Source organism: Adiantum capillus-veneris, chromosome 5, assembly GCF_014529385.1.
Source record: "Adiantum capillus-veneris isolate H3 chromosome 5, ASM1452938v2, whole genome shotgun sequence".
Taxonomy (NCBI): Eukaryota; Viridiplantae; Streptophyta; class Polypodiopsida; order Polypodiales; family Pteridaceae; genus Adiantum; species Adiantum capillus-veneris.
In genome coordinates, this window is record NC_140935.1 from 10,758,626 (window position 1) to 10,785,834 (window position 27,209).

At 44.2% G+C, this 27,209-nt stretch overlaps 1 pseudogene; it reads right to left on the reverse strand.

Moving 5' to 3' along the window:
• Nucleotides 1-12,556: 12,556 nt before the first annotated feature.
• Nucleotides 12,557-17,354, reverse strand: LOC147456870 (uncharacterized; annotated as a pseudogene).
• Between the last annotated feature and the right edge of the window lie 9,855 nt (nucleotides 17,355-27,209).

Below are 27,209 nucleotides of genomic sequence, written 5' to 3' on the forward strand. Positions count from 1 at the left end.
ACAGAGATGTACACCATTGGTGTAAAACATGTAAGACCTGTCAAGTGGCCAGTGATCGCACGCTAACCTACGAGCCACAAACCCCTATCATTTCATATGGTCCGTTTGAGAAATGGGGAATAGATGAAATTGGTCCCTTACCAAGGGCCCAATCAGGTAAACTATACATCATTGTGGGGGTAGACTACATGACGCGATGGGCAGAAGCAACAGCCACCACCCGCATTACAGCCCAAGAGGTGGCAAAGTTCATTTTTGAGCATCGTTTGCTGTTTTGGCACTCCTCTTGAGATAATATCAGGTAGAGGACAGGATTCACAGGTGATGTGGTAGGAGAACTGATGAAGAAGTTAGGCATCACACGTCGGCATTCCACACCATACTATCCACAATGCAATGGTCTGGTAGAGAAAGTAAATGGAATGATTTGCAAGATCATCACCAAACAGGTGAACAACCATACGGGAGATTGGGATAAACATCTCATGGTAGCTCTTTGGGCCTACAGAACAACGTTCCGAACATCACTAGGTTTCACCCCTTTCCATCTAGTTTATGGGAAGGAGGCAATTCTACCCATTGAGGTACAAATAGCCAGCTTACGAGTCTTGGCCAGCCAAACCCACCATCCAATCGTAAACCTTAGAAACCACATCTTGGATCTAGAGAGACTACAACTGGATAGGGAAGAAGCAATCAATCACTATGCGGCACAGGCAGAAAGACGCCGACTCACTTTCAATCAAGGGCTTAAAGAGAAAGGACTAGAAAAAGGCATGTTAGTGCTGCGATACGACAACAGATTTGATACCAGGAAGGATAAGAAATTTCAGCCCAGATGGGAAGGACCATTCATCATCAAGAAACGCTACGACAACCACAGCTATAAGCTGATGGAGGCAGATGGGAGAATTCACAAGACTAGAGTCAATGGATGGAGACTGAAGAGGTATTTTCTTAGGTTTGACCCAGAATTCGTGCTAGACATTTCAGAAGAGGGAGAAACCTCTAACTCTACAGCTAAAGAAACTGAAGAAGGGCTATAGGCATGAATGCCTCTAGCCAAAAGAGAGAGGGCTAAATGATCAAAGAAAAAAAGAGAAAAAAAACTCATTTCACCCCCCCCCCCCCCCCCCCCACACTCTCAGTACCCCCCCCACCGTAACTCATCTTTCCCTTCCCGCCCCACGGGCATCAGATAAAACTCTCGCACACTCTCCCCCCCATGTTCTTTACATACCATCCTTTCCCTCTTCCCTTCCCCCCCCCCCCCCGATTACCCTCCCCGGCCAGGCACATATTAGAAGAAACCCCCCCAACCCCTCTCTCGTGCTCCCTCGGTGTGAGCCGCGTGAGACCACCCCCCCCCCCCCCCCCCCCCCCCCCCCCCCCCCCCCCCCCCACCCCCCCCACTCTTACACTCACCCCTCTCCCATTACCCTTTACCCTCTACCCTATCCTACCCTTCCCCCCCCCCCCTCTTCGGCCCGCCAATATCCCTCCACCGACCCCCCCCCCCCCTCCCTCTTCCCCCACCCTCCTTCGGCCTAATCCCCCCCCCCCCCCCCCCCCCCCCCCCCCCCCCCCCCCCCCCCCCCCCCCCCCCCCCCCCCCATTGACTTAGTTGTCCTACGTCCTTAAGCCCATGCAAGAAACACCACCCTCCCCCTCTCCCTCTCACCCACACAAACCCATGCCCGGCCATACCCCCTCTCTCCCTCACTCTCCCTCACACACTCTCTCTTTCCCTTATCCCCTCACCCCTCTCCCTCTCACGCCTTGCGGTAGCACCCCATCTCTCTCTCTCTCTCTCTCTCTCTCTCTCTCTCTCTTTCTCATCCGGATGCCGCCAGTGCAAATCTCTCTCTCTCTCTCTCGCCTTGCGGCAGCAGCCACACACACACACACACACACCCCACCACACCTTCCCCCCACCTCTCCTCTCTCTCCCATGTGTAGTCCGCAGCATACCACACACCCACACACACTCGCCTTTCGGCAGTAGTTGAAACACACACACACACACACACACACCCACACACTCCTCCCACACCCTCCCCCCATGCCAAACAGTTTGCACTGCCACAGGAAAAAAAAGAGAGAAAAAATATATATAAATTATATATATATATATATATATATATATATATATATATATATATATATATATATATATATATATATACATTATATAACCCCCCCCCTTTCCCGTGTTCCCACGCACGCGTGCGCACATACATATACATATACGCACTCACCCACAAAAAAAAGATATACACACACACATGCTCCCACACATACATACATACACACATGGATAAACGCCTACGACATCGACAAATGGAAGAAGAAGGATCCAAAGCACGCGCCGCCAATGACAAAAACAGAAAATGCGCCGAAGGCATGCCCCGGCTGACTCCGAAAAGAAGTACGCTCGACACCAATGCACCGGCAGCTCGCCATTCTCCGAAAACACGCAACCTCGATGCCATCTCAGTAATTTTATGTTATTTTACCATTATCTTCAGTTTTCACCCAAGCCATTGTAAATTTCCCTTTTGTAAATATCCTCTCTCTAGGTGAGGATAACAAAGGCCCACCTAGAGATTCCCATCTTTTAATAACCATCTCCAAAACAAAGCAAGGGTCAACCACTCCGGGCCCACCACTTGCTTTGTCTCCCCGATTAATATTACCCTAACCACACTGGGATTACCATAATCCAAGCAGCCAACACCTATAAATTGGCACTGAGAGGTCACTATCAAGGGGGGCAACTTATGTGGAACCAAGCATTGGGTAGAGTGTAGTGGGAGGGATTGACACCATCACCATCACGGGGAGAGGGTTTAGGGTCTTGTGTGTTTGTCTTGCCTTGGAAATTACACCATGTGAAGGGACTCACACCCATCTCTCGACTCCAATGGTCGATGCACACACGTATGCACGCTCTTGGCAATGAACATTTGCAGTCATTGAGTCGCCCTAGAGAACGCACCAAGTAGGTTGCACCATCTCTTCCCCCTACCTCTCTACCACCACGGCATGCCACCTTGTAAATATTGCAGAAATAATTCACCCTCACACCCCCGAGGTTGTTTTTTATCAATTGCGAGTGTTCTCTCTCTCTCTCTCTCTCTCTGTGTGTGTGTGTGTGTGTGTGTGTGTGTGTGTGTGTGTAGGCTTGCGGTGTTCATATCATCGTGGGCTTTGCGTCCTAGCCGCTCAAAGCTAGGTGGTGCCCCCTGTTCGATTTACCGTGGCAGGCTCGAGGCGAGCCATTCGGCCCCTGGCGTTTTAGAGGCCGTCGGGGTTCAGGGTCTGCTTTGCGTCCGTCACTACCAAGACCTGTAGGTGTAGAAAGACCACAACCAGTGTTTGGATCACAAAGGAGAAAGACCACAGCCAGGAATACGACCAGTCGGTATAAGATACATCTTATACCAGTGTTTGGATCACAAAGACCACAACCAGGAATACGACCAGTCGGTATAAGATACACACCAACCGTAACCGAATCAGAGGAGAAGGCTTTGGTGCCTATGCATGCATACTATGAAGATCCCAATGGATATGCGACAAACTATGTCTATTATCCACCGGAAGAACCCTCTACACCAGAACCATGGAGCATGATAGGAAGTACAGGACCACCAACAGTTGCACAGGCAGCCGGAGAAGGAATATATATCTTAGATGAACGAACTTTGTTGTTCATAGCCAACGGAGGCATGGGCGGATAGAGACATGTATACCAACAAAGAGGAGCTCAAGAAGCACTTCAACAACCCAAGGGACCCTGCTACAAGTGTGGTGGAGACCATTGGCTAAGAGACTGTCATCATGATGAAATCATTAGAGTTAACGCATATTGCACCGAGTGTGGAGTTACTCATTTGATTCCTGATTGCCCTAAAAACCCAAGCAAAGGAGCAAAAACTACCTTGAACATGCTAGAAACAATACCTTCCAGTGGAGGGTCAGAAAATGAAACAATCATACCTACTCATGCGGTGACACGAGCCCAAGCTCAAAGAAGGACGAACGAACCCATACTTGAAGAACCAAAATCTGATGCCCCAAGCTCATAAACAAAAAATTAGAGAAGCACTTGGAAAGCTAGAAAGGCGCGTATGAAAGCCAGAAAAGAACGAGAGCAAACAGCTCTATCCGAGGAGTTAAAACATACAAAGGATATATTAGAGCGGTTAGAGGATCTAGCTAGCTTAAGCTCACACACCACGGCAACCATAGCACCCAAGGAAATAGTAGAGCCCAAAAGTGCAGGATCAGGAGGATCATTACTGGCAGACAAGGTAAATGAGCAGTTGGATGCACTTCTAAAAGCTTATGAAGCTAGACTCAAAAAGAACCAAACCCAGGAGCAAAGCTGGATGACTTATCCATATGCTTAAATAGAAAAACAAAGGTTAGAAATGTGTAGAAAGATGATTGAAACAGCTCAATCATTGATGGAAGACCCGCTGGGTAAACCTGCAAATTAGCATGAAGTACCATCTCCAACCCCTATCCAACCAACTTTAGAGGAACAAGTAGAAACGAAGGAAAGACTCACGAATTCCTATGAGTCCAGAGGAGAGCCTATCATAGTGCCAAATACAACAGATGAGGCAAGTGATGGGTTCTAGCCTAAAACATTGACAGAAATGGGTAAGGACTGTAACGGTCTAGATGATCTGTGGAAGCAAATCCGTGAGGCCAACGAGGCTAACAGGGTGAGTAACCACATGAATAGCACGAGAAAGAAGAAGAATGAGATCTTACCTTCTATTGAAGAATTTGAGGCAAGGTCACAAGTGAACTTTGATATACATTCACAAGGGGGAGACCAGGGATCAATTAGCTCGCTGAAAACTAATTAGTTATCCAGCCAGACTAGCTGAAAACTTTACCCTCTTACCTAGGAGAGTATGAAGCCAAGTCTGAAGTGAGAGCAATCCCATCTCAAAGACTCTCTTCTAACAAAGTGATGGACTCACAAGGATTGATTGAGTTATTGTCCACCCCGGTGGCAGGCACAATCACATTAGCCGAACTCCTAAGGTTACGACCAAACATGTGGACCACAGTAGGTAAATGCCTAGAAAAATTTGGAGTGAAAGACCCCACCTCGAAGCTTCAGGAAGGGATCAGAGAATTGTACAGGCCTCAACTAAACCTAGGCCAGTACCATTAAACAAGGTTTGAGAGTATTGCAAGGGAGAAGATGGAAACACCACGCTACCAGTAGAATTCCAAGGAGTAGTTTCCAAAGATATTCTTGACAGTGGAGCGGGAGTTGTTATCGCCACCAAGGAAATCTGGAAAAAATGGGGAAAACCAGCTTTAAGAGCTACCAGAATGAAATTTCAATTAGCAAATGGGTTCATGGAGAAACCTCTAGGACTCTTAGAAAAAGCGATTGTCACTTCGTGCAGAATCGAGTATGAGCATACATTGCAATTGTCGATTTTGACAAAAAGAACAATTATGAGATCATCTTGGGAAGACCATTCATGCGACAATTGAAGATGGTCCAAGATTGGGGTTATGACCACATATACCTCAACATGGCGATACAAGAACTAAAATATATCTCAAAGACCATAGTTACAAGGATGTGAACCAGACACCAGTGGAAGAATTTGATTCAGCTACATTAGCAGGATCGGAACTCCCAACATGGTTAGGGAAATAAAAAGAGCTATGGATGTGTGGAGCTTCACATTGTGGAAGCTTAAAAATAGAGGAATGCGTCATAGAAAGAGCATTGAGGACAAGGAGTATATTTTGGAACCTTTTCCTGAAGATGCCTTGGAACCTCTAGAATGGGAACACATACTAGCAACATTGGATGTCTGTACCATTATAGATAGTCCAACAACAAAATTTTGCGATAAGGATGGCTATGGTGTGCTACCCTACTACATGGTAAGCATTATACCAGGAGGAGATGAGACGATAGAACCACCAGAACAAGAAGAGTTTTATAACTCCTCTGAACATCTGGAAGTAAATAATGATGCAGATAATGAGTGTTCAGACAACTCAAGTGAGCATGGGGGGAAAATAGAGAATATCAAGTTTTATGATTTTTCTAATCAACACCCTAAATGCCAGGAACGCTATAGGAGAAAACAAGCAGGAAACAAAGCGAGAGAGAACCTGATGCCCAACATAAAAGGTAAAACTCACTATTTGATGCTTGTAAAAGCAGAGGATTGTGTAAAAGATCAAATATCAGGAAGATTCTCAAAAGTTCGAAGGGAAAGAACGCAAGAGAAAAAAAGACAAATACGAAAAGCTAAAACAGAAACAAAATCACAAAAATAAAAAAAATCAAAAAAAGAAACAACAAAAGACCAAGTGTGGACCAAACTGGAGCGTAAACAGAAATACCAAGAACTAAAACGGTCTTTACGAGAGGTATGGACTACTGAGGAAGATAGTGATGGTAAAGGGGAGTCAGAGAAGGGAAACATGAATGTACCATTGCACTATCGGAAATTCACCATCTAGGACAGAAAAATCAACATGACACCACCAGTCAGGAAAAGAACCAACCAGGAATCTTACGATGGGACAGAAAATGCAAAAAGGATAGACCTCGCGGAACCAGGTGAAAAGCCTCAGCCGGTCTATATAGCAAACGATTTAGAGCCTGAAGAAGAAGAACGGCTAACACAACTTCTCAAGAAGTATAAAGATGTGTTTGCATGGTCCTATAAAGACCTCAAAGGAGTTGATCCATCGATATGCCAACATACAATTACTTTGAAATCGGATGCAAAACCTAGCAAACAACGTCCTTATACATATAATGACACATTTTCTAAACGAATCAAAGAGGAGATTGACAAGCTGATAGAAGCTGAATTCATCTATGAAATCGAACATACAGATTGGGTGTCACCCATTGTGGTAGTCCCCAAAAAGAACGAAAAACTGCGAGTGTGTGTAAACCTCAAATAGGTAAATGAAGCCACCATAAGGGATAATTATCCCTTGCAATCACAGAACATGTACTTGAGCGGGTGACCGGGAAACGGGCTTATTGTAAAGAATGAGGATGCAAGAGAGCTACACAAGACAAGCACAAAGCACACAGAGATGGAAAGCTTCTTCTTCTTCTTCACAGAAAAGAGAGTACAAAATGACTAAGTGCTAAAGCTGAAAAGTAGCACATATGTACATGCGGTCACTAAGTGTGAACTCGCTAGAAGCATACTAGGCTGGCACTATAAGTGTAGTCCAGCTGTAGAATCACTGGCAGAGATCTTCCGTGTCGGTCACCTAACGCGCCAGTGAGTAAATGCCGTAAGCGGCCAAGACCCGTAGTGGATGCCAGCTCAAGGTGTAGAGCTCGACATCTCAACACTCCCCCTCGAGCTCTGCATGTCGCAGAGTCCAAGCATAGTCCGGAAACGTCGAAGCTTCTCAGCTCCGAGGGCCTTGGTAAAGATATCCGCTATCTGCTCCTCTGTGCTGACGTAGACCAAGTCGATGTTGCCCGCCAACACTCGCTCTTGAACGTAGTGGTAATGGACCTCTATGTGTTTGGTCTTGGCATGGAACACTGGGTTCCTAGCCAACTGCATGCTGCTGAGTTTGTCACAATGGATGAAAATCTGCTGGTCCACCTGCACTCCCAAGTCCTCAAGTAATGTGCGTAGCCAAGCTACCTCGCACGCCGCAACTGCTGCACCTCTGTACTCGGCCTCTGTGCTCGATAAAGCAACCGTAGGCTGCTTTTTGCTGCTCCAAGTAACAGCAGCACTCCCAAAAGAGAACATGAAGCCACTCGTAGATCTCCTATCAACAATGCTACCTGCCCAATCTGCATCTGTATACCCATACAATGCTAATGGTGCATCTGCTGCATAGAACAATGCGTAGTCAAGAGTACCTTGCACATACCTAAGTGTGCGTCGTACTCCATCCAAATGTGGCTTCCTCGGAAGTTGCATGAACTGACTCTCCAAGCCTACTGTGTAGCTCAAGTCTGGCCTCGTGATAGTCAAGTAGATTAGACTACCCACAATCTTCCTGTACATGTTGACATCCTCAACAACATCACCCTTCTCTGCACTCAGCTTTGCATTCACATCCAAGGGAATAGAAATTGGCTTACAATCAGCCATACCATACTTTGACAACATGTCCAAAGCATACTGTCTCTGTGATAGCCATACACCCTCTGGAGTCCTGATCACCTCAATGCCAAGAAAGTAGCGCAACTCGCCTAAATCTTTCATTTCAAACTCCTGTTTGAGAAGACCCTTCACATGGTCAATCTCCATAGCATTGTCACCAACAATAATAAGGTCATCTACATATATGGTAATGACCACAATCCCCACATCACTCTCACGTACATAGAGTGAATGATCAGCATGAGCTCTCCTAAAACCAATACTGACAAGATACTTGGCAATCCTGTCATACCATGCTCTAGAGCCCTGCTTCAAACCATACAAAGCTTTGAGAAGTCTGAATACATAATCTAGGTAACCTGGATCGACATAACCAGGTGGCTGATCCATATACACTTCCTCTTGCAACTCACCATTCAAGAAGGCATTCTTTACATCCATTTGATGCATAATCCATCCTCTAGATGCAGCCACTGCTATGACAGCTCTCACTGTCGTCATCTTTGCCACTGGAGCAAAGGTCTCCTCATAGTCTATGCCATACGTCTGTGCATAACCCTTTGCGACCAGCCTTGCCTTGTGATGCTCAATGTTACCATCAGCCTTATGCTTGGTTTTATACACCCATTTACAGCCAATAGCTTTCTTGCCACTTGGCAATGGCACCAACTCCCATTTGTCATTTGCTTCCAATGCAGCCATCTCTTCATTCATTGCATCATCCCAATGCACATTTCCAACTGCATCCTCAAAACATGTGGGCTCCACATCCTGTATCACCTTAGCCATGTAGGCTTGGTGATGCGCTAGATACCCATCATAAGTCAATTTTTGAACTGGATTTCTGACTCTATTAGATCTGCGCGGTCCTCGGTCACTCCTTTGCCCCCTAGCATCTTCTTGTACTTTCCTTACACCAGGTGTCTTGACAGCCGGAATTCCAAATTCCTCATCAAGACTTTGTTCAGAACCATTTGAATCCATGTCTACATGTGAAAAACCTGATGATGCATCAGCCATAAAGGGAGGTTCATCAACCTTTTCCTTTCCTTTTCGTGATACATTCCCTGTACCTGTTGGTGGAGTAACCTGCGTACGTAGTCTACCATTCCATGGTTTCTCAATAGAGCCACGAGAAGAGGACTCTTGTGGTCCACTCAAAACCTGTGACTGTGGCCTCACATTTTGTACAACCACATCATCTTTTACATCAGCCCCAATAGTACCATGTGCATTACTGTACCAGCTGCTCATCTCATCAAAGACTACATCTCTGCTCACTCGTAATTCTCGTGTAGTAGGATTGTAGCACCTGTACCCCTTTTGTTCAAGGGAATATCCCACAAGAATACATTTCTCTGCTTTAGGATCCAATTTCCTACGCAACTCATCTGGTACATGCACGTAAGCTATGCAGCCAAACACTTTCAAGTGTGCCAAATCAAGCTTTGTACCTGTAAACTTTTCCTCAGGTGTTACATCATGCACCGCAGCTGTAGGTGTCCTGTTCATAATGTACACAGCTGTATTTACAGCTTCAGCCCAGAAATGATGAGGCATGTTCTTCTCATTCATCAATGCACGTGCAACCTCTGCAATGTGCCTGTTTTTCCTTTCTGCGACCCCATTCTGCTGTGGAGTATATCTGCATGTAAACTGCCTGTGTATACCATGCATTCGCAGAAAATCTTAAAAATCATTGGAGAAGTACTCTCCCCCTCCATCTGACCTCAATGTCTTGATTTGCATATCTGTCTCCTTCTCAATCATGACTTTGAAGTCTTGAAAGTGACCAAACACTTCACTTTTGTTACGCATGAAGTAGACCCATACTTTCCTTGTATGGTCATCAATGAAAGAGACATAATACCTGCAACCATGTATACTTGCAGTATCGGTTGGACCCCAAACATCTGTGTGCACCACCTCAAGTGGCTTTTTACATACATTGCGCTCATGTGGAAATGAGCCCTTTGACTGTTTTCCAAACTGGCATGCTGCACACACTTTATGCATACCATCCACCTTGAATTTGGGCAAACCTTTTACAATCTGTTTTGATTGCATGCTGCGCAATCTCTGCTCATTGACATGGCCAATGCGTTTGTGCCAAATGTCAACATCAGCCACAACACCTGTGCCCTGTGCAAATAATGCAGCTTTTACCTCAGGCATGTCTACATTCAGCGTAAACATTCTACCCACACATTTGCCCTCTGTGATCAGCTTACAGCCATTTTGGAAATCTTCTACATAACAACCATTTTGATTGAAGCGAACCTGCAAACCCTGCTCAACCATTTGTCCAACAGAAACAAGATTCTTTGTAATGTTTGGGACATGAAGTACATCTGCTAAGTACTTTGATTTCCCACTCTTCGTATTTAGAGGTATGTCCCCTACATGAGCAATGGGGTGAGCTGTGTCATCTCCTGTCTGCACATAGCCTGACACATCTGGTTTGCGCATATCTCTAAACCACTCTCCACGAGACGTCATGTGATTAGAGGCACCTGAATCCACATACCAAACATCATCTTGGGTGGAATTCTCTGCAGTCATTGTATTCATTACATGCTGCATAACAAACATGCGCTCGTTTTTGCTGTCATCTGCATCTCTGCTAGTAGATGCATAGTTGCCTTGTTCTCTCTTTCTACTTGCTTTTCCCTTTGGACAGTCACGTGACATGTGACCTCTACTCAGTTGTAGAAACTACAACACAACGTTGTTTCTTGCTGGTCCAAGAAACAAGACAACCATTTATAAAGAAGCAATTTCCACTAGTAGATGCATAGATAAGTGTGAGCTTGCCCTGTCTGCATCTGTGTAACCCAAAAGAGAAAGAGATTGCATAGAATCCGATGTGAGTTATCGTCGATAGACTAAACCAAAATCTATAGTGCCTTTCAAGTATTTCAATACACGCTTTGCAACAGACCAATTCTTAAGAGAAGGACGAGTCCTACCATAGCCCGAGCAAGATTTTGCGAGAAAAGAAAAACTCGAGCGAAGATCTATGTTGTGGTATTGGCACCTATCTAGAAAAAATGGTCATAATCATTATGACACTTCTCACCAAAAACTACGCAGGACATATATAGTACTTTTGAAAAAAACAGACAGTTTTCCTTGTATATGAAGAAATATTTCTAAAATAACCATAAACCTTCACGGCACCTCACATGAGGATTTTAAATCTTAACCAAATCCATCAATAGAGTACATAGTATCTGTCCATAATCTAGAATATTAGAACATCTATAGTTGTGGTATTATCACCGCTCGAAAAAATAATAAAAATGGTCGTAACCATTATGCCTCCTCTCATGAAAAACAAAGCAAAACAAACATACTACTTTTAAAGAAAATTGGACATAGTTTCCCTTGTACATGAAGCAATATTTCAAAAATAATCATAAGCCTTCATGGCACCTCACATGAGGATTTTAAACCTTAACCAAATCCATCAAAACAGTACATACTACTTGTCCACAATCCAAAATATTAGAACATCTGTAGTTGTGTTATTATCACTGCTCGAAAAAATAATAAAAATGGCCATAACCATTATATCTCCTCTCACGAAAAACAAAGCAAAACAAACATAGTACTTTAAAAAAAAAATGACATAGTTTCCCTTGTATATGAAGCACTATTTCAAAAATAACCATAAACCTTCACGGCACCTCACATGATGATTTTAAATCTTAACCAAATCCATCAAAACAGTACATACTACTTATCCACAATCCAAAATATTAGAACATCAGTATTTGTGGTATTATCACCGCTTGAAAAAATAATAAAAATGGCCATAACCATTATGCCTCCTCTCACGAAAAACAAAGCAAAACAAACATAGTACTTTTATAAAAAATTGGACATAGTTTCCCTTGTACATGAAGCAATATTTCAAAAATAATCATAAGCCTTCACGGCACCTCACATGAGGATTTTAAACCTTAACCAAATCCATCAAAACAGTACATACTACTTATCCACAATCCAAAATATTAGAACATCAACTGTTAAAAGTTTCCATCGTGATATAACGAGATTCTTATGAACACAACAAGACATGAATTTGAATTTTAACATCCACCAATGTTATAAATCCATTGTTCTTACGATGACTCGCACTCATCATCGATGAATACATTATGTCTCTGATACCTCTCAGGGATGCAAGAATTGTACCGCGTATCTGCTGCCATGGTTCTAGCCATCTGCTCTGCGTAGACCGGCAATGCACTTCCATTTTTAAAAAAAAAGATTGTGAAGTTAAACACCAAACAAGTAATATAGGCAGTATCGATGATCAATAAATACCAGCGCTAATACAAAAATAGTGACAAAAAAGATGAGAGCAATGTCAATGTCAAAAGTAAGAGGGGCCCTCACTAGTCGTCAAAGGGATTGACACGCAATGGCATGTCACTCTCATCATCAATATCTAAAGAGGTGGACGCCTCCTCTCTGCCCCGCTTTCTAGGGCGAAGCAACGGTAACACATATCCTGAAATCAGTGGCTCATCAATGTCGACTGCAACACATGTTCGTCCTGAAGCCAAGCAAGCTACTAGTACAAGAGTTGTGCCACATCCAAGCTCCAAACAAATACCTCCTCGTCGGCAAAGCAGCTCCACAAAACATGCAATGAAAGAATGGCTCCGTTGCAGTCCTCCTCGCAATGGCTCACCTGATAATGATCTAGCCTGAGAGAGCTCCGGAAGGTGATGCACCATAAAAGAATCCTAAGAGTGCATACCAAGACGGGAGAACAAGGCAGTGCTTTCTGATACAAAGCAAGGTGGATGCATACCCACTCTGTGAATCATAAATAGCATAGAGCAATTACACTGCAAAACAAGACACACGATTAGAGCAAACAACAAGACAAAGTGTTGAAATATTGATGTAAAAACAAATGTATCACCTCCACACGACCACCAAAACTCTCCACATAACCATATGCTCCATGATGGAGCACTACAATGCATCGATGAACCACCATCTTTGAAGCACGAGAAAATCTCTCCACCCAGCCAATAGCCTCTCCTGTTATTTTAACTAAATATCAATGATAAATACCACAAATATTACAATTTTTTTGCATGACTATAAACAAGATAGACCTGCCAAAGAAACCATGATCAACAGCCATCCAGAATCCCCCAATGTCGAGAATGCCAAATGAACATCAGCACGTACATGATCCTCAGTGCAAATGTCCCAACGAGGTGAAGTAGAGGAGCCTAAGAGGGACCCACCAAATGGAAGATCTAAGAAAATCAAATTTGTAGCCCATGAAACTGATTTTGTGCCGCGGGTATACAAGATAGAGTCAGTGCATGCCCGCACAAGATGCTCGTGTACAGGGACCCATGCAAGATTACGGATCCCTGCCCTATAGTCTGCAGCAATGGCAATGTAGTCCCCAACAATAGCCATGCATCGAGTATCCATAGAACTAGAGAGACAATGAGATGGAGACTCCATAATATAAACAAAAGAGATACTCCTTCGAGCCACAATCGTGCCAGGAGCAACTGAGACATTACAGTGAGGTTTAATAAGCCATGCATCAACCACGTGGAAGGAAAGCATTAACAAATGTTTTGTAGTTTACTTGGAGGTGGCTCCACCTCCTCGTCAATGATCTGATCCACAACCCTCTCCTTTTCCTTTTGTGAGTTGCGCATTGCTAAAATAGATAACTTCAAATCAGAGCACTGTAACTTTTAGATAGGTAAATATGAGAATGATCAAGCATACCTGCACGACTCTCTTCTACTATGTCTACTGGAGGAACCTTCATCGCAGCATCCTTCGATATCATCTCTTGTAGCTCTCTTTCACGTCCAAGAACATGGCCCTTCTCCATATCTATCCACCATGGACAATTATCTATCTACCAAGGAGTCAATGTGTGCATAGTAGAGGGATACATGCTTGTGTCTTGGATCGCTAGTTGAGTCCATTGTCTAGCCAGAAAGGGCATGGCAGGCAAGACACTCTTGGTAACCAAGAACATGAAGAATCTACAAAGGTCAATTAGGTGACATGAATGTAAGAAACAATAACAACGAATATTATATATCTAAGTCAGTTAGTGATTCACCTGAAAGCCAAACGTTGTGCTGCCATTCTCAATGTATCCACCTTCTTTAATGCCTGCTTATCGATATCCTTAGTCTTCACTCCAAGAGACACCTCTATTGGAAATAGATAGGGCCTCGCCTCAAATTTAATTTCTTCAAAGTAGAATGCAAGAGTGCAGTCATGCTGCAAAGGCACCCCGCCTGGCACATCCAAAAGATCTGACACAATCTGAAATTCCCTCTGAAAAACCCGAGCCAAAAAACCCTCTCTACGAAGCCAGCTACATTCCCAAATAAAAAGAGGAGACAAAGTTAGACTTATATGTAAAGGCATGATATATTTAGTACTTTTAATCTTAGCTATACTTACATGCAAAAGACGTGATCTCCCCTTTTCAAACCATATGCACTCCTTGTAATCTTGTCTGCTTCCAATAATGAAACCCAATGAATCTTGTTTTGCACAGGGGCATCTTGAAGTGCTATTAAGTTCAGCTTCTCCAACGTAGCCCAACTACCAAGACCCCATTTCAAAGACAAAACTCTTGCTAGCCAATCCGTCCCAAGATTGGGATCAACAATGTTAAGCAACTGAAAAATTTAATATTGCATATGACAAGTACTTAAGTAAATTTTTGCACGTTTTTCTCAAGAGAATGCCATGAATTCATGTTATCTATGTACCTTTCCAATTAGATCCTGATATTTGTGAGTAATCTCCTCACAAATTCTCTCTTCTTCTTTATGATGCTCTTCCGCAGACAAGCTTTGTTTGATAAGAGCAACTCGCTTTTCTTTTTCTTTTGTCATTTGAATCTAAAATTAAATATACGTTAACAAGCTTTGAAATCATGCATTTAAATGAGAGTAAAAATCATTTAGTCTGACACATACGTCATAGACCAATCTACCAAGGTACCATCGCGTAAGTGGATACCAAGGCTCTGTACCTTTGGCATTCTTCTTCCGTACAGCGGCAATAAGTTTTTGATCTCTATCTGGCAAACCCTTTAGCTACATTTCATGGTCCGCTGTAAAAATATGTGTCGTATTGACAATCTCATCATGAAGATGAGTGACAACAAGAGCATGAGTGTTCATGCTTCATTGAAAGACCAAAAAACCATTTGATACTCACATTCAAGTGTTAGCAAAGATAGAAGAAACATCAACACTTACAAGTTCATTCGTTGTAAACTGCTTAGCAAGGCAATCTCTGGCACCTTAGTGGGATCTATAATGGTGCATAGGACTGGACAATGTTTCTCCTTTGAAGTGGAGAACTTCTCTTTTATCGCTTCCCTCCAAGCCACGATGCGATGATTCCCTTCCCAAACATAGAACATGTGATTTGTGAGATCTTGAAACTTTCTTTGTTTTTTTAACTCGGCTTCAAATTCTTCATTGATTTCATTCCAAAGAGGATCCCATGTAGCCTTTATCTCATCTAGAACATTCACAAAGTCAAACTTCAAACAACATTCACAGCACGTGGACATTAATACAAAAATGAAAAGTGTGAACGCATACCATTCACAAAACTCTCCTCTCTTTTGCATGTTACCAAAGAGACAATGAATGCTCCTTTCTCTGGCATATAACCTTCTTTTGCAAAGGCCGCCTTCAATCCACTGAGATCATCTCTCAAACCTCTCACTCTCGCATATGGAATCAATCTACATAAAGGAATGTAGGGACAATGGAAGCAACTAAAAACACGTGTGATTTCAAGAATGTCTGCACCTCTATGCATAAAGATATTTTGCTCATCTTCCATCTCAGACGCTGCGGTAACCTCATCCATTATCTCCCATGGAACAATCTGTAAACCATTCTCCTCGGGGGCTAAAGTATCATCAACTTCGTGTAGAGAGCTCTGTCCCATTTCCATGGAAAGAACCTCCTCACCTTGTGTCTCAGTTTCCTCTATCATGTCGGTAGCTGAGACTGAAGATACTTGATCACTAGCATCTACCTAGCCATAAAGAGAAGCATTGCTACTATTACTCCTTCCCCTTCGTGATCTTCCACGCGGTTTCGGGCTGTTTCAACGTCAACAAAAACCATGAAGACAATAATTTTACAAAAGAGTCAAATTATATATGGCACCATATTGAAATAAAACACAATAGAAATCTTTAAAAAAATTGGACAGAGCTACCTTTGTACATAGAGCATTATTTCAAAAAATACTATAGCCCATAATGGCTTCTCACTTGAAACAATTTGGTCTTTAAAATTCTTTCATAAACATAATTTATGAAGCAACAAATTTAGTACAAATATCATAAGACAATGCATATGTAAATAAAGTAAATGGTTTATATGCGTGTTGGCTATTGTTTTATTTGTCAAAGAGATAGTACTCACGCACATATACTAGTAGTCATCATAGTGTATACACCCTCTTCACATTTGTGAGACGAGTACTAGTTATAGTAAAAGATCAAATATTGTTTCTATGCCAATTAGAGTGTTTCTATGCCATCAAAAAGATGTAATTATTCAAGTGCTTGAATATGCTAACAAGGCCTTGAGAGTGCAAATGATCAATGCCCTAGCATTTGCCAAACATCACAAACCAACGAAGATCCATGACTTTCAAAGCAAAGAATTTTCAAGACCAAAGTTTGCATTGAGCATCATTGAGTACCTTGTAGGTGGATGACCCCTTCGAGTCAACGCGGAGTTTTGACCAGTCATTGTAATTCGTGTTCTCAATCACACCTCTCAAAACCATTTCTAAAGCCGGAAACCCGACCTGCTGAAACCGGAATCCACGGACCTGCTGAGCTTGTCGCTACCTGAAACACCGCGCGCCGGCGCGCGCTCCTACGGCTACTTGAACTAGCCTGCGCTGAACCAGTCTGCGCCTGACTAAACGCCTTAACCTGCCTGACCTGCCTGCCTTAACCCGCTGACCCGGACCTGCCTGAATCAGCTGAAATAAAAAATGACTGACTGTTGACCCGCTGAAATCGCAAATGACCTTCCTTAACCCACTGACCCGAACCTGCTTGAACCGACTGAAGCTGCTGAACCTGCTTGAACCGGACCTGCCTGCATGGCTAAACCGACTGAAATTGGCAGCAGGCATTCACTTTGTAGGTGCCTGAACTACCGCGCGCCGGCGCGCGCTCCTACGGGTAGGTTGGTATGGCTCCTCGCACGCACGAGCAACAGAGCAAACAAGGCATGCACGCAGAAGGGAAAACGTCCACGCAGGCGCACAACTGAGTGAACTCAGAGAGGGTCGCATTTCACAGAGGCTCAATTTTGGCCTAAGTCAAGTTACTTAGAGGGGGAATTTTACTAGATTTTAGGGAAAATTACCAAAATACCCCTCAAATGTCAAAAACTCCCACAGTACCCCCATAATTTGTCATAAATTCTCAAAATGCGCTTCAAATTACTCAAAATTCCTTGGAGATGTAGGCTTTGGAGATGAATTCCTTCATTATTTTTAGGCATAATTGCCTTTTTTTGGGAGGTAATTTGCAAAAAATTACATGCTAAGCACTTAAAAACCGATCTCAATTGTCAAACAAGAATAAAGATTAGAAAATCTTGAAGATCCAACGAAAATAGATACAGGGCTATTTTGGGAATTTTTGAAATTTGAGGGGTATATTGGGAATTTCCACAAATTAGAGGGATATTTTGGTAATTTTTCTTAGATTTTACAGATTTTTACTCATTGACAAGATTTTATTGAATTTTTTAGATTTTGAACCAGATTTGCTTAATGTTTCGGTGATCATGTTTTATGAATGCAAGCCGTCTACACCGCTTTTTGGAGAATGACGCCCAAAATAACGACTACCATCTGTAGCTGATGTTATTTTTCAGTTTAGACTCTGCACTCACTTTCATTTGAAACTTAATTAGTAACCTTAACTTCTCTAAGACGATTGCTTCCAATGTCTAGGTACATTACAGTATTCGGACCACAAGTTGGTTAGAAGCTTGTCCTTATTTTTGAAGGCAGCACATATGCGCTTTCTATCTCTTCTGTGAAACAGCATTTTGAGTTTACTAATGCGTTTACTTTACATCCACTTACACTAAGTGCAGGATAGGTAAAAATGGAAGTTACTGAGTCTATTAGTGGTGAAGAGGTCTTCCTTCTGAATCATGATGTCTGTCAGTTCTTCAAGGTTCGCTTGACAATTCTTGAACATGAAAATGGAATTAAGGCTCCTCCAGTAATTGTCGATTTAGAATCAGATGCCGAGTCACGTGGCTGCTCTAGCGTACTTGATATTATACGCTCAATGCCTTTGCAGAGCAACTTGTACTTGGCCCTGAAACAAGCTAAAGATATCATTCAAGTTCAAGAGCTTCCTGTGTTTTATGATGGATATGTTGAATTTGAGTTGCCCTCTCTAGGTCACGCTAATGGAATGATTGGGATGGAACAGAGACATGATAGCCACATGTGGACTGAATATGTCACATGTAGCAGTGATACCTTTCCAGGGGTCATTAGGTTCAGTCGATGCTCGGGTCACTTATGTTGTGTCAACATTGATTGTCCATATTACTCGAGGACAGGACTCTACAATGAGGTTCATTGGCAAGGCCGGCTTTCAAAGTCATCTCCAAAAGGCATTCTGACACCTGAATATGGCACCTTGACATGCAATCATTGTTCTGAAATGCCATAGTGTGTGGCAACCTGTCCTGCAGTTATTTATTATTGTATGCCAAGGGAGAAACAAAAGTGGACCCGTTCTGTGTTGCATCTAGGTGAGAATCAACATCCTTGTGTGGAAGGGAGTTCAAGAGTAAATGAGAAAAAAGTAGCATCAGTGCTTCAAGCTTGTGCTGCTCAAGAACCATTCACTAGAGCCAAACAGCTCGAGCGCATGACTGCTCAGGATATGATCATGGGAAATCTTATAATGGAAAATGCAGACAACACCGAATATATTGAAGATTGTGAGTTTGTTGAATTTCTGGACACAATCACACCTTTCTCAAGTAGATGAAGGATTGAACGAAGCTTGGAATGTGCCAAAAGATCAAAAAATATAAGTGCAAAAGGCTTAGAAGCAGTGCTTGACTTGAAGAGTAAGAGTAGGTATCCATATATACATGATGTTCTCTTCCCTGGTCAACTTGGAAATGCCCAACAACCACATGTATTCAAGATGTCAATAATTGGGCCAGGAAGTGGAGTTGATCTAGTTAATCGAATGTGTCTGGGTGGAAATCTTGAGCAGATGTGGATACACTTTGATCATGTGCATCGTGTGCAAGGATGGCCCACAATGTCTGCACATGTTTATGATCCGTTTGTTCGTGAACTTATGACAATATCAACTGTAATGGCTATTGCCCACACACTGGCAATAGGCATTACGGGAATGATTACCCGCAACTACATTATATGAACATCAACGCACAGAATGACAAGAGAAGGAAGTACAAAGTACACAGACAAAGAACAACCCTTGCTTCATTCATCTATAATCCAGACACAGAGTACAATAGATGATGCCATGAATATCATAGAGATTGGTTAAGTTACATCAAAAGACAGGTATGCCCCTCCACATACAACCACTGCTCCAGCGCAGATCGGGAACGGTGCACACACTCTTGTCCCATGATATCCTATGAAGAACTGCCGCTCCGGCCGCCGCATACCGCATGACTCCTGACTCCTGATCCGCAGTGTCCAGACCTCCGCAGGACCGCAGGACCGCATGTGCGGCTAATGCCGTAACACCTGGCACGCACAATGGATTGCGTGAACCCACAATCAGCCCCTCCGGTTGGAAGGTTTCGGTGGTTGATCTGCACCCTGCTCTGGTGAAGAGGAAACATCAATATAGCCAAAGCCCCGAAAATCTGCAGTATGGGCTCGATAGACCTCATCCAAAAGATGTGGATCTATCTCAATTTGTTCTGGCCAAGCAGCTCGAGTAATAAACTACGTTGGCAAGAAGATAGATTGAGGCGGCTGTGGCAGAGGAGCAAGAGGTGTATGAAAGGGATAATAACGAGTAAGGTAGCGATTAAGAGCAGCCCAAAATGGAGGGCAAGGTGGGAGACTGAGACAAAAGGAATGAGCTAAGGTCTCCACCCAAAAATAGACCCTGCGCCTCTCCTTACGAAATCGACGAATCATTTTCTGCAAACGAGAGACATGAGCCTGGGCTTCAGCACAATCCTCTGTAGCTTGTGCCCAATCAGCAACATGAAAACCCTCTGGAACAACACTCTTACCTCTGTCAGTGTTGGATGACTCGGGTTGGTGCACCACAACCAGCTGAGCGGGTGGCTGTGCTCCCACCTCAGCAGCCAAGCGTGTGCTCCAGCTTTGTAATTGATTATCTAAAACAGTTCGGAGATCCTCTTGCATCTCCACTACCAATGCATCCAAATCAGTCATGTTGATCATTACATCGCCAGGGTGCGAGGTTAAGTAAGAAGCTAGGCTATGTTGTGTTCTCAACTGAAGAAGTTCTTGTTGAATAGATCTTACAAACTCAGCATTAGCCCCTCTTAATCTTTGTATTTCTGCCCCTTGCTGGCGAGTAGTGGCAGTCAGCTGTTCATTCTGAGTGTTTAACTCGTCAATTCGAGTCAGCGAAGTCGCTACCTGTGCTTCCAGCTCATTGACTCGTCCCTCTTTGGCTGGGGCTGGCCAGGCCGCACGAATAGACTCTGCAAGTCTGCTCAAAAATGTGGCGCATGCCTGTAATTGGTCAGCAAGGGTCGCTGCTGCCGTAGCCTCCCAGGGTAGCGCTGCGGGGAGAATACCTCTCGTCAAGGCAGACGCATTCGTAATACCTAACGTTTTCGGTTGAGCGGGGACGTCCGCAACTGCAGAGCTCAACCGCTAGGGAGTCGTACTGCTAACTCTTTCCTACATTCGGCGGTGCCAGCGAGCCACCGCAGAATCTTCCGCAACAAGAGATGCAGTTGATAGAGGTGGTGTTGAAAATTGTTGCTCCTCACGGCCGCGCTTGCGGCTTGCTGATCCTGCACCTGCAGTGGCCATCTCCTGGGCTCCAGAGGATACCACCGCCGTCAATGAACCAGGCAATTCCACAGTACCCACCTGTTGCTGCTGTGTTTCCCTTTCCGCCGGCACTACCAAGCTTTGTGTTTGCGACAGAGGAGGATTAGTGCCTTGGACCACCAAGCGATCATCTTCAAAGTGGCAAAGAGGACGCAGGGCGAGAGAAAACACTTCTCTCAAAGGAAAGATCGATGTGAGCAGTTGGCCCACCTTTGTATTGGTTGGGGTACCCCTCCCCAACTGTGCCACCACTCGTTGGCACTCCGCCAGCATTCACTCTCTGACCATTGCTGCCCAAGCTACTGGCCCAAAGTTGTTCGAATGCAACACATTTCTAGCTCGGGTCGAAATAGTATACGTTTTGGCCTGTAGCCAAATCGCCTCAAGGAACCACCGATATGCATCCCTGGTTGCCACATCTGACAACCCTGACAGTTTATACTCCCCTTTGACCTTCAAGCCAAATTCCTGCTCGACATCTGCAGCAGGGATCACATGGGAGGTTCGCACCACGCCATCGTTGGGTAAACAACAACATCTTGAGATTCTTTCTGCTGTCAACTATATCTGTTGATTGTTGAGGACCACCATATCACCAGTCGCGAGTTTCTCAATCAAACGTGCTGTCTGCACGTGCACTGGGATTCCTTTCTAGTCCAGGTTGGCGAACACACGCAGCCGCAAGTCTTGCAGCCATGCGTCCACTCGTCGAAGCGCGAGCTGCTGCACGGGAGTGAAAGGGACACATTGCAAAAGAAAAGCTGTCATGGTGGCGATGAAATGCTGGAGCAGATAATAAAACACTAAGAGCGCGCGACACACGAAACTAGAGAACCACAATAAAAAATGCCTGCATGCAATAGTAACCCTTCCACAATGAGTTCCCAAAATAGGGCGATCCACGGTGTTGCAACCATCATAGATCTTTTCCCGCTTCCCAATATTGCATGCAAAAGAATTCCCAATCATGATTAAGGCGGCTTCCGGCTCTTGTACCAGCAAAGGGGCACTGAATCGTGGTAGGTGAAACATAATGGCGCAGTCTGAAACCATTGACCGACACAGAAATAACCTCCCCCCGCAAATCCGCCAAATAAAAAGAAATAGGTCCGCATGCTTGAAAATTCCAAAATGGTCCTAACCACCTTAATTTAAGCTTCCCCGGCATCTTCCCGAGACGGGAATTGAAGACAAGGACCAGCTATCCTCGAACAAATTTTCGTGCTTTCGGGCGATCCAACCATTTTTTCCACCTAGACTGCAGATCCTGCAGCACCGCAAAGCTCTGCAGCCGCTCTTCGTCCAGTTCCTGCAAAACATCCAATCGATAAATCACGGAATCCTCCGGAAGAAGCCGATCCGCAAGCAACATCCGCAAACTCGGAATCACATGCTCCACCGGAGTGATTGCCTCCATGCCAAATGCTAACTTAAAAGGAGTCAATCCTCTTGCCACTTTGTAAGCTGTCCGATAGGCCCATAAGGCAGAAGGAAGTTTCACATCCCAATCCGTTCTATTCATATTCACTAACTTTGTCAAAATTCAAATCAATTGTTTATTGGTTGATTCTGCTTGCCCATTTGCCTGAGGATAATATGGAGAAGATTTCCTGTGCAATACAAAGTAAAACCGCAGCATTCTCTCCATCATCTTATTCAAAAAATGACTTCCCCGGTCACTAACCAGCTCAATAGGGCATCCATATCTAGAAAAGATATCCTTATATAAGCATCCCGCCACAGAAATTGCAGTGTTATCCCTCAAAGGCCATGCCTCCACCTATTTGGTAGCATAATCCGTGGCTGTCAAGATATACTTATTCCCTGTGTGAGCTGCCACTGGTTTAAAAGGACCAACAAAATGCAAACCCCACTTTTGAAAAGGCTCCAAGGGCAAGACTGGTTGAAAAGGCATTCTCGACCGTTTGGTAGCTTTCCCCAAACGCTGACACACATCACACTGTTGCACATAGTTTCTCGCATCTTGAAACAATGTGGGCCACCATAATCCTGATTGGAGAACCTTTCTAGCTGTAATTAGTGCTGCAAAGTGACCTTCGGCAATACCCGTATGTACTTCCTCTAGGACTGCTTCCTGCTCCTGTGGTAGCACACATTGGAGTAACACCTCTGCCGCCGTGCGGTAATAGAGCTTCCCCATAATGATCTCGAAATTCCTACTTCTAATAGCCATACATTTCCTCTGATGGCTGGTCAAGAAGGAAGGCATGTCTCCGCTGTCAAGAAAATGAAACATCTCCTCATACCATGTCCATGGAATTCTCGGAATGACCCTTACCTGACTCGGGACGGTAATATCTTCTGCAGCGGCTCCTGTTAGAAACAGAGATGCATCAGGAAATTCATCAGCGACCCCCATCGGCGGCTCTCCAGAGTCTAGCCGGGATAGGTAGTCAGCCACCGCATGCTGAGCCCCTGGCCTGTGTATGACCTCAAAGTCAAATTCCTGCAACAGAAGCACCCATCGGGCCAATCTTCCCATCAAATTCTGTTGCCTTACCAGGTATAACAGAGCCGAATGGTCCACATGGAAGAAAAATCGTTGACCCAACAGATAGTGCCGAAATTTCTTCACTGAATAAACCGCAAATGCCTCCCATGCCATCGGGCTTGACCCAGGAAAATCTGGCACTGTTTCTGATTCCGCGGTGCAGGCGCTTCCATAATTGCGGTAATTTTATCCGGATCCACAGAAATGCCGTCTTCAGAGATGATATGCCCCACGAGCCTGCCACTGCGAATAGCAAATGTACACTTTAAAGGATTCAAACTGAATTTTACCTCTCTGCATTTCGTAAAGCATAACCGTAATTGTTGCAAATGCTCCAATTGTGCTCCAAAAACACTGAGATCATCCAGAAAAATCCGCATAAAATCCGTCAAGTAAGGCCCAAAGATTTGAAACATATCCCGTTGAAAAGTGGAAGGTGCATTCCGCAATCCAAACCACATTACTGTGCAGGCAAATACTCCCCATGCGGTAATAAAAGTTGTTTTTGGCTGATCCCGCAATGCAATTCTGATTTGATTATATCCACTAAAGCCATCCAGAAAAGTATACATCTCATGTCCTGCTACATCATCCAAAATGGAATCCAAAAACGGGAGAGGAAAAGGATCTGGAACAGTAGCGGCATTCAATTTTTGATAATCCACACAAATTCGGATTTGCTTATTTTTCTTTGGTACTACCACAATTGGAGAAATCCATTCCGGATTATCAATAGGGGTAATAAAACCCACTTCCAACAGGCGATCAATTTCCAATTTAACTTGCTTTGTTACATTCGGATTCATCCTGTACGAATGCTGCTTCACAGGCACCGCATCCGGTTTCAGATTGATCGTATGCTGATAAAACTTAGGATCCAATCCCTGCATGTCCGCATATTCCCATGCGAAAACATCCTTAAACTCTGTCAATAATTTGATCAAATCATCTCTAAAACTTGCTTCCAACTGCTTATTAATGTACATGGGCTGCGACTCCGCTTGCTCCCCAAGAAAAACCTTCTCTAATTCATCTTTCTTAACCCTTGTAATTTTTTCCATTTGCGCCTCAAATGCTCGTTCTTGCTGAATCACGTCCTCCAGTGACTCAGGACTTGGAAGCACCTGTTGTTGGGGCTCCCCTATTCCTCTTGGAGTTCCTGAAACCCCCACCGAATGCCCTTTCGGAATCAGAGAAATATGTGCAAGGTATAGAGAAACCAAATCCGGATTCGCTTTGAGAAATTGTTCCTCTTCATCCTCTTCTAATCCTTCCACCATATTAACTGTTTCTGCTATCACCGGCCATGCTGCCTGAACTGGTTGTCGGCATGTTCCCAACATCACACGCACTTTTCTTTTACCCTTCTTTACTGTAAGCATATTTGCTTCCCAATTATGTTTTACCCTTGCTTGTCGTAACCAGGATCTCCCCAAGATAATGTGATAATCCTGATTATGATCTTCAATATTCAAAACTACTAAGGAAACAGCAAAGGACAAGCCCGCTACATCCAAAAAAATACCCCAAAGTAAACCCACTGGTTGCACTCTTTGCTGATCTGCCATGCAGACTACAAAGGGTGCAGGCTCCCAATCACTGAGACCAAAACGCTCACACGCTGCTTGGGTGATAATGTTTACCCCCGTTCCTCCATCCATCAGTACCTTGTCAATGTATGTGCCATGGTATTGAACTGAAAGTTCCGGAATACGGGTATCCGTGATCCTATTCGCCGGCAATGGGGTTGAATCATCATCCTCGCTTTCAATCTTCCCAATGGCGACTTCCCTCAGCTCAGTGGCCGTTTGTCGCAGCAATGCATTATGGAAATTCGGGACCAATTTCAACAATGAACCCAGAGGTACTTGAATTGGTGACGTGAGAACCTCTTTCCAAACTGAATTCCACTCCTCCTGTTCTTTAATATCACCCTTAATTCCAGCTTTCCCTTCCCTTATTTCTAGGCCTACAGTGGTTGGAATAGTCGATGGTCCTGCTGTCTTTACTGGTGGTGCAGATTGTGGCAACCAGGACACAGTCTTTTTCCGCACCTCTTCCTGAGCCGTCCAATCCGGAATTTTCACATCAGGAGTTGGAACCACATTTTTGCCCGATCGCGTGATTAATGAAACCGCTGGGTCAGACTCCTCCAATCCTTCAATCTGAACCATAGCCACACTAGGCTGTTTCCCTGCAACGTGTTCCTGCTTTTTCCGATCGTATTCCATAGCTTCAGTACACTCAGATCGCCAATGACCATCCCCCAAACAAAAAAGTCATGTCTTGGGGCGATTAGGATCTCGGCCACCTCTTCCGTGGCCTCGTCCTCCCCCTTGACCCCGTCCTCCTGCTTGACCTTGCAGAGGCGGCTCTGGTGTATGAGCATGAGCCATCGCCAGAGCAGGCTCTTGTCCCTGCCCTATCTGTGGTTGTTGCCAAGTAGAAGAGTCCCCTCGTCTCCGACAACCCTGGCCATTGAAATAATGTTCCACTATATTATGAGTATCGGTCGTGCAAATCGCACACCACTTCTGATTCATTGCACATTCCTGAGCAGCATGGCCCGGATTCCGAAATTGGGTACACCAGATTTCCTTCAGACTTTTAGCCACTGCAGCCGATTCCGTCGATCCGGAGGATACACCTTTCCCGTGACGCTGGGATTTTTTCTGCGGTGTCTATTCCGATTCTTTTCCCGAATTGTTGTTGCCTGAGTCCGAGGAATCAGATTCTGCGGATTCCGACTCCGAACTATCACTGCCACTGTCTTGTGACTTTCGATGAGATTTCTTTCTATCTTTCTTCTTTGACTTCTTTGGATGTTCTGTATCATCTAAAGCCTCTCCTGCTACTACAGCCCTAGCAATTACAGTATCCAGTGGAGTAGTTACCTTATCCACTATCGCCATAGCCGTTCTGAGATCCTTGGTGAGCCCCCGCAAAAAATAGTCATTCAGTACTTCCGCTGCCGGTCTTTGTGCCTGAGGTACCCTCTACAAAGAAAAAAGTAGCGTAATCCTCAGGGTACCTGAACACAAAATTAAATGCCGAAAATGGCAAAATGCACCATCAGAGAATCAAGCAGATATTTGCAAAGGAGTGCTTCATCGCTTTTGGAGAGCAGGGCATGCTGTTGATGGTGAAGTTTCATGTTTGGAGACATGGTTGGCTTGGTGGGATATCAGAGTTTCACATTGGGGAGGAAGATTTGTTATGCAAGATGAGTCTGGCATTTTTGTGCCAAACACTAACTTGTCTAAGAGTAAACATGCTAGCATGCGGGCATGCTTTGGTTTCAAAGAGAAAATTAGTTTATTTGAAGCCGCAGGGGCAGATATGGCAATGGCTGTACTACAAAGTGTTAAGTACAATGCATACCTTAAAGGTGCAAAGACATGTAGTGG